This window comes from Falco cherrug, chromosome 5 (assembly GCF_023634085.1).
Source record: "Falco cherrug isolate bFalChe1 chromosome 5, bFalChe1.pri, whole genome shotgun sequence".
NCBI lineage: Eukaryota > Metazoa > Chordata > Aves > Falconiformes > Falconidae > Falco > Falco cherrug.
Genome location: NC_073701.1, coordinates 19,306,766 through 19,315,740, shown reverse-complemented (window position 1 = coordinate 19,315,740; position 8,975 = coordinate 19,306,766). Strand labels below are relative to the sequence as shown.

The 8,975-nt window shown below is 42.5% G+C and overlaps 1 long non-coding RNA gene across 1 annotated transcript; it reads right to left on the bottom strand.

The window, feature by feature from the left end:
* Positions 1-721: 721 nt before the first annotated feature.
* Positions 722-8,690, bottom strand: LOC114014275 (uncharacterized). Its single transcript, XR_003557712.2, has 3 exons — positions 7,396-8,690; positions 6,575-6,812; positions 722-1,383 (listed from the first exon to the last, which is right to left on the bottom strand). It is a non-coding gene; the product is annotated as an uncharacterized LOC114014275 (long non-coding RNA).
* Between the last annotated feature and the right edge of the window lie 285 nt (positions 8,691-8,975).

Here is an 8,975-nt window from a genome sequence, read left to right as displayed (position 1 = left end):
GCATTGATCATGAGGGAATTGATCGCCCCAAGAGGGGTGAAGACGTGAGCTTGTGAATTACAGTAACAAGCAGGATTGTATTAACCACCTCTGTGGAATAAATCTGTCCAAAAAAAGTAATTCCTTTTGCTACAAAAATAACGTTCATCTATGTGCATTCTCTGATGAGCTGTGTCACCGCAGAAATGGTAATCCTGCCACTTATCAGTAAGCTGCTTTCTAGGAATACAGCGGGTGAGGAGGGTAAACAGGTTGAGGAGGAAGGTAATGTGTAGGATGGTGATTAGTTTTCAATGCCGTTCCAACTATTCAGCAACTAAATAGATTGTAACTGTGAACAAAGGAAGCTGAAATAGGGAGATAGCTTTTCCAGCTCCCGAGTGCTTCAAGAGATGCTAGCCTTTCCTGAGTAAAACCCCATTACCTGCTATAAACCAAATACTAATTATTGAATTATCCTGAAAGTGGTGAGCCTTTCAAAGCCCCAAAAGGCTGGGAGCAGCCTACCTACCATAAGCAGCGTGAAAGCTCGCCACTTGGTCACTGATGCTGTTCAGAGCTCCTCCGAGTCTTCCTTGGTGCCTTTTCCTCTTGTCTCATGCCTGTTGTTGACCCTTCTACCCCTGTTATAATACAGTCTCTGCTTCCTTATGGCTACTAGTTATCTCACAGTCCCTTTTGTCTTAGAAAACCTCCTTCCCCCAAAAGAAAATGTAATTAATCAGCTGCATGAAGGCCTTTGCTATTAAAGTATCAGTATGAATCTAAAAAAGAGAAAAGAATATTCCAAATACAAAGAGCTGGTGTCTGGGTGAGGACTTCAGGAATATTATAGTTGGAGAATCCTTGCTGCGAACTCTTGGATTTGCTCTGTCTGCAAGCCTGGATTCTAATCCCTGCTCTGGGTTTACAAATACCAGCCCTGCTTCTGGCTCGGAGGATGAATACAATAGAGTTTTATTGTAGAATTTTTCTGAACAAAAGTCCATGCTAGAAACCTTCTGTTTTTCCTACACTTTTCAGTTTGTTTTGAAATCAATCAAAAGATAAAATACAAACACCCCCCTTCCAACTAATTTGGAGCCTCCTAATTGGACTGACAAGAGTTTTGTGTGAGGCTTTTTTTGATATGGCTAACATATCCATTGCTGCAGTTTCCAGAGAGCCACTTGACTTTTTATTTCTATCTTCATTTCATCTTTATGGCCTGCCATGTTCTCTTCTGGTCGTCTTTCCTGCTTTGACTCTTCAGCACAGTGCCCTGAAACTGGTGTTAGCGGGTGGCTGAACCTTGGGTTTCCCTGCCCAGGGGCTCGCCCAGTATTCCAGCAAATGCTGGGACAGTCCAGTGCTCCTCCATACTGCAGGCCCTGGGCTCTCCACCTAAAGCAGAAGATGACACACAATCAGGTGTTTCAATTACATGGTCAGGAGAGAAAATAAGCCCATTTAAACCAATCCAAAACAAAAGCCATGTTTTTTACTAGTGAAATTTCAAATTTATCAGTAACAGTTCTTCAAGTAAATATTTTCAGAAATAATCATTGGTTTACTCATCTCTTTACTTTGTTTTCTCCAGAGAGAAATAGTTCTGTCAGTATCAAAAAGGATAAAAAAGTAGTTTCCTGAACGACCTTAATTGTTTGGTGAAAGATTTGCAATCAAGTGTTATGTGTCAGAATGACTAAGAGTGAATGGATGGTGGGACACATGTTCTCCTTGAGAGCTTTTCTGTGCTGCAATGTGAACTGGGGAAGCCAGATCACCAGTTGTCTGGCATATGTTTAAATATATTGTTGAAATGAAACTTTTAAAAAATACTATACGAACCAGTAGCATAAGAGGGTTTTTTTGTGATTGTATGCGCATACATTTTCTTTGTGGTTTTTTTTTTCTTTTTTTTTTTTTTTTCTAGTGACTGAAACTGAGCTCCAGAGAAGCTATTTAGGGATACATAAAAGTGCCATTGAGTTTCAGTCAGATAGCAGGTATGTAATTGCTTTTGAATAGTTGCATCAGTTATATGACAATTAGGATCAAAGTATTTAACATGTGCCCTATAAGTTTTGCTCTTCGGCAGAAAGTGGGGTTTGGATTTTTTGAATGCTGAAACCAGTATGTTGAAATGCTTTAGGAATATCTGTGCCTTTGACTTGATTGACTGCGATCTGATTCTCACTGAGGTTCAGCCTATGAAACCTCTGAGGGATTTAGACAGCTTTGTGTGTTTATATATTTTTGCTACTTCGTGTTGCTGATATCTGGCACTTCCTATAGCTAGATGATATTTCCATATTATATATAATTATTGTTTATGTAATATTAAGTTACATTTCTGACTTAAACGGATCATTATATAAAGCTGTAAACTTCCACAAAATAGCTCTGCAGTATAAAATACCCTGATGTAAATTATGGCATACTTGTTATGTGTTTCTTATAGTGTGGACTACTTTCTTATACCACAGAAGCATATGAAAATATTGAAAAAGTAATGGGCTTGGGTTTATTGGTTGGTTGGGTTATTTTCCCCTCTCATGCTATTATTTATAATTTCTAATGCTGTCTTACATCCTGTTTCACAACAAGAGTCATATACTCTTGTTTAACCATTAAGGAACTATGAGCAATTTGATCACAAATGAGGACAGTTCTGATTAGATACATAAGAAAATAAAAGACAAAACCCAGTCTCCTCTCCTGGATGCAACCTGACTGCCAGAGTAGTTCCCACAGTAGTACACAGATAGCTAGGTTCATTTTGGAGCATCCAGCTGTGAGGTGACACACTTAATGCACCAGTGATCTGATACAGTATAGAAAATCTTTGGGGCCTGATTCTCCAGTGCCTCTCACCTTGTGCAGTCATTTGTAGTGAGCAGCCTGAATGCCTACAAACTGTAAAAGCAGAATATAAAATATTTTGCACTGCTTATCCTTCACTGCATACCTGTAACCACACGAGCAGGTGTATGAAGTGAAACAGGCTTTAAGTTCCTTAGAGAATTTTATTTGTATGGCATTGTAAGACTTCCATTTTCTTCAAAGGTAAAATATAAAGATGTATGAGCCTTCTAGACAGTGATCTCATAAGCGTTACTATAGGATACTTCCACAGGAACAGAACACGCACACGTGGAAAAATGTGCAGGTCTAATAATAAAAATACAGACTAAGGCAAGTGCTAAACCTGAGCTTTTTTCAGAAACTCAGATGTTGCTGGTTTAAAGTGTTGTTTTCCTAACCTAGCAATCATTTCAGAAAAGGAGCTCCAATGCCAATTTTAAATCAATGATTGCCCTGTTACAAATACAAACGACATCTCATTGCATTGCAACCTCCTCTCCTTTTTGTTTTTATGATAGTAATTTAGGGATATTAGGAGCTGTGTTACTCCACAAAAGATGGTAGTGCAAGAAAACAGCTTTACATGAAAAATGTTGTAGCAAAAATTGTATATGCTCTATGATTTTTCAAAGGTCACAAATCAATAGAAAAAATTTTCTTGTAAGGAACAGTATCTTTGGTTAGAGATTTGGCTATTCTTTACTTATTTTTTGCTTGGTTTTGTTATGTTTGGTTGCTTTTCTTGAGGGTACTAGTTACTGCAGACATGCTGGATAACAAAACTGCAGCAGCTGTGCTAAATTTTAAACAGGGTCACACAATTTTTTCCCACGGATTTATTTTAATATTAATTACTGCACCTAAACGTACATAACAAAATACTCTATCTTATGGCACAATGGTTGATTAAATTAAAAATTAGACGCTTTTGGCAATGACGGGAAATTGAGTCATTTTTTGTGTCCTTTTACAGCATGTTTTTCTTTTGTTTTCATTTAAGGAGCACTGTAGAGATACTAATCTTAATAAAACAGTATATACAAATCCCTGTTCCTGTGCTACTGATAAGACACTAAGTGCTCAGTCATGCTAAAACTTACTCACAGGAACTGGCCTCTATTTTCAGAAGTCACAGATGATTTCGATTACCTCCCTTTTTCAGTCAATCTCCAGTTTTAGAAAATGGGGCTAGATTTAAAAAATGAAAGACACCTGCTTTTGGAAGACTCTGTGCCACCTGAGGCACCACAATTTCTTCAACTCATAGAGCACCCAAAACTCCTAATCACTTTGGAAACTTTGCTGCAGTCCTTGCTTCAATTTAATGCACACACTGTGCACAATGCTGCACCATGCTGACATACGTGGATTACTTGGGGGTCTGGAAGTACCGCACTTGCACTGTCCTAATGGTCTGCCCTGACTAATTAGTCTTAAGTGACCCCCACTGAGCCATGCAAGACACATTCCTAGTGGTCTCCATACATAAGTAAGCATCACCACATGGTTTCTCATCCTGCAAGTGCTTCCTCCACCTCCAGTGGAGGCTCCACAGAAAACACTATTAATTAACCTGGTGGTGGGGTAAACAGCCAAGAAAGAAAGGGGACAGCCAGAATATATGCATGAGACTGCCAGCTGTGATCCCTTACTGGTTCTCTGCAAACCCAAGTGAAGCTAGAGTTTGGATGTCTCTCAGCCTTAGGTTACGTTAATCCTCTCCTTCTGTGTCGTGGCACATAAACTATGGTCTTGGGACACTCATTTTATCAGGTATTCTGGTATTGAGAAAAGTATGTTCTTCTATTAGGCTATAGCTGGGGGAAACTCAAAATGTTTTCATGGTCTTTGGAGCATGGGTTCATGGATAGGCTGAAAAACTGAATATGGAAATGGATTATATGAGAATATACATATTTATTCATCTGTTGGAATTTATGGAAAAATTCAGATAATGTTCAGTGTGGACTAAGGCAGAAATTAAAAAGAAACCTGGAACTTTGCAATTGGATTTGTGCCTAGGAAAGAAAACCTAAATGAAGTGGTGTGGAGTTTAGGTCCTCCTCCTTCTTGTTGGGGAAGGGTTGAGGGGTGGGCTTCAAATGTGATCTCGTTGTAAAAGAGAGATTAGGGAGGATCTGCCCTAAACTGTAGCTTTGAAATCCCTGCACCGGGCTCACTTAACTGCTTGACATGTGAAAATATTGCATTAATGAAGTTCCAGCCTGCTTCTTAAATCCATCCTTGTGACCGCCTTTATTCATCTGTGTGTCCTGATAGATTATGCTTATTTTTATATATGTGAGTAATCTCATTGAAATCCAGGAGTTACTAATGGTAGCATGATAGATGAGTGTGGCTTGGGCCTTTAATCCATTATTGAAAATGAAAGCTGTTTACAGATTCTTCTAATATGTAATCTTTGCTCAGCATGGACAACTAAAAGCAGGTATCTCAACTTTTCCAGCTGGCTTCCTTTCCTTTTAACCGTTCTGTATGTCTGCAATAGTTCAAATTACAGAACACCTCATCAACATTTAATTTAATCAGCATTTCCTGTTCCTTTCAGATCTTGTACCCACCTTCTACTAAAAATAAATATATTCCTTCTTTAGTTAACAGGACCTAAATGTGGGATCCAAACTGCACTTAAGACCATCAGTTAGGCTGTTGAAGCAGGACTATCTTTAGGTTGAGGAACCAGCTAACAAGAAACTGGGTAGAGCGCCCTACTCGGGGACATGGCAGCAGCATGTTCTATGTTCCCTAGGAAGTTATTTGGATGTCTTCTTGAAATATCATAGCTGGGATTCTCTATTGCCTTTGGGGGAAAGGAGACAGGACCTGCATAGAAGCAGATTGCTTCAATTTAAGTAACAGAGGCTTTTCCTGCTACAGAAATCAGTGCAAGTATCGCCCTGATTTTATTATGGAGAAGCAGATAAGCCGTGCTGAATGTAAAAGACAAGAGCGATACTTTGACTGATTAGGACCGCATAAGGGTGTTCTTGTGCTGATGCACTCTGATACGAAAACAGATGTTTGTAAGTTCCTAAGTGGTTTCTTCATTTTGCTATGGCTTTAGGGTTATCACAGTACCTGAGTAATTGGATTACTTTGGCACAAAGGTAATGTTGTTTTATAGGACTCGGGCTTCGTTCTTCAATGCTGTCATTTATACCTCTGAAAGGTAGTAATAAACCATTTCCATATGGGAAACGTAGCATCTTACACCAGCTCTTGTGAAAAGGAGTGTACCAAGACTCAATGTAGTAGAAGACCGGAGCTCTGAATTTTCTATGAGGACGAGGCAAGAAGGCACATGCAGTGGCTTGTTGAGAGTGGTAGTGGAGGGACGAAATCAGGGAGAACTGAAAAAACAGATCAGCTCTGTGCAAGGAGAGATCTACCCATACATTTTTTTCCTTATGGAGCCATGCCTAAAACTGTAATTGTTGAAATCACACGTACAGTGGTGGGGTCAATTTAGTGAAAGCAGACCTGTATATAAGCCACCTTCATAAGTATGCACAGATTGATTTCTAGGTGCATGCTGCTCAGTGTAAAGGTGGGTGATACCTTTCATTTAAACACAGTCATGTTCCATGAATGCTAGAACAGAACCAGGCTTAAGCCATGCTTCCCTGGTGTTGGGAAACTGAAAGTTAGCCAGAGCTCTGCAAATTTCAGATTTAAAATAGGTAGCAATTTTTGCACAGTAGCCTACCTTTCACTGGGTAAGTCGCACCAAAAATTTTCTTCTGTGCTTGCTTTAGTTTTTCAGGGTGGAGAAGCGGCTTGAAGCTGTGCCCCCAGCTGTGTCCAGCCTGTGTGTACTAACATTCAACATCCTGTGTTCTCAAAGATGCAGAGCTAAATAAGGAGATGTCTTTAGGTTCTACTGAATTGCATTTGGTTGACTGAAAATTCTAAAATGAGTCAATGCAGAAATGGTAACATCCTTCCTTTAAATAAAAAATAAAACCCAGAATGAATCCTCAGCAATAAATAGCAAAAAATAAATTATTATTTGGATTCACAATTATTGTTTTAAAAAGTTCTTGGAAATAGAATGATAGAGTCCTTGAGGGATGAAACGTTCTCATTATTTAAGAGAAACTCAAATGCAGCTAGTACCAGTCCAATGAGGCTTTTTTATTTTTTTAATTTTTTCCACTGAACACCTTAATCCTACCGTAGAAGTAGAAAAATACAGCTCCTGTGGAGAGCATAATACAATATCACACCATTGTGCTTTTGATCTTAAATAAAATGCACCCGCATTTGGCTTTTTCTCTTTGCTCCAGATTAGTTTTGGACCCAACCACCCTAATTCCTTTCTTGTGTTGAACTGCAAGGTACTTCATCACGATTCTACGGAGGAGTTGGCATAAAGCAAGAAGGGGAGGGGAGGGGCAGTGCTTATGGAAAAAAATGGGTGGGAACTGCATCAACAGAAAAAAGCGCTGAAAGATGTGGGGAGGACACCCCCCCCCAACAGCCTAACCCAAGAAAGTCTTGGCTGTAGGGCCTTAGGCTTGAGATTACCTGAGACAAAGTGGAGCTACATGCCCAATGGGTTTCATTATCCACACCAGCACTGGGGGCTGCCAGCCATCGGAAGGAGGTTGGATGAGCAGGTGGGGACTGAGGGCTTGTGACTTGGATGACCAGTGTGAGAACTTGTGCAGAATTTCATGACTGGGGCGGTGTAGGGTGACACTTTGCCATTTGGCATGCAGGCACCTTCTCAAATGTCTGAATTTGATCCGGATGAGGCAAGTTTGGGTGGGTTTTTTTGGATACAACTGGGCCATAGGCCACTACGTGTCTGGCCTGCTTGGCTCACCGCAGGTCTTGAAAGCCACACTGCCTCCCTGGCAACTCAAGCCTGCGCCATGTCAGAAATGCTGCTGCAGAGCTCAGGAGTCCCAGTCCTCTCCCAGACTGGCTTTTTCTCCAGAAAAGAGGAGTTATGGGGCTGGCAGGGAGAGCAGATGCACCTATACAGCGCTGGCTAGCCTCGTACCAGGCAGCCGTGCGTTAGAGCTGTGCTGCTCCCATCCCACCCACAGGACTCTTGTGGGAGTTCCTGCCACAGAGGTAGCGAGGAAGCCAAGAAACATTCCTTCATCTCTTTTCTTTGGGTTTTTTTTTGTTCCCCTTTTCCCATCAGGGTTAACACCCTCTGCCCCACTCCTATGGAGAGGTCTGAAGTCTCACTGAATCAGCAGTTGTGAATATTATCTATGCTGTTAATGGTTTGCATCTTTTTGCATCAAAGCGTAAAATCACTTAGGGACACACACACACTGAAAAGATCATATACAATAACGCATCCAAGCAGGAAAAAAAAAAAAAAAAAGAAGGTTGTAATGCTCATGAATTCCAGATGATGACTTTTTAAATCCCCGAGAAGGCAGTGAAATTGTTTGATTGTTCTTGTTAATTATTGGACTCGTCCCAGTATCAAATATTTGTAGAAGATAAGACTTCCCTCGTGGAGATGAATAATAACCGAACTTGCTCCTCTTTGAACAATTTGGCTGGGCGTGTGTAGTTCTGCGTTTCCCACTCTCCGGCTCAAACCCCGTCCAGCCGGCTTCACCGCTCCATAAAAGCACGTGTACAAAACGCTCAATTAAAAACAAAAGACCCCGTAAGTAAACAAGTGGGGGAGACCTCTCACTTGCGGAGCGTGACGTTATCAGCGACGGGGGGTCCCCCCTGCCCGGCCCCGGCCCTCGGCCGCGCCGCTTCTCCCCCCGGCCCCGGGCACCGCGAGCGCGCCCCGGGGCGCCGCACCCCGCACACGGGTTCGCCCCCAGCAGCCGCCTTCAGCGCGGGCAGAACGAACGGCTGCGAGCCGAAAACGCCCCCCCCCCGCCCCCGCACGTACCCCCACCCACGCGTGAAGCCCCACGGCGGCCGGCCGTGTCCCCGCGGGCGGGCGGGCCGCGGGGCCGGCGTGGGACACGGCTGCGCTCACCCGAGGAGCGGCGGGGGGTGCTGGAGAGGAGGAGGAGGAGGTAACCGGGGGGTCCGGGACAGAGGCGGGCTGCGGAGCCGGGCGCGACGCTCGCTCCCCGCCTGCCTGCAGGAGAGGTGACACGGCGGGGGGCTCCCCC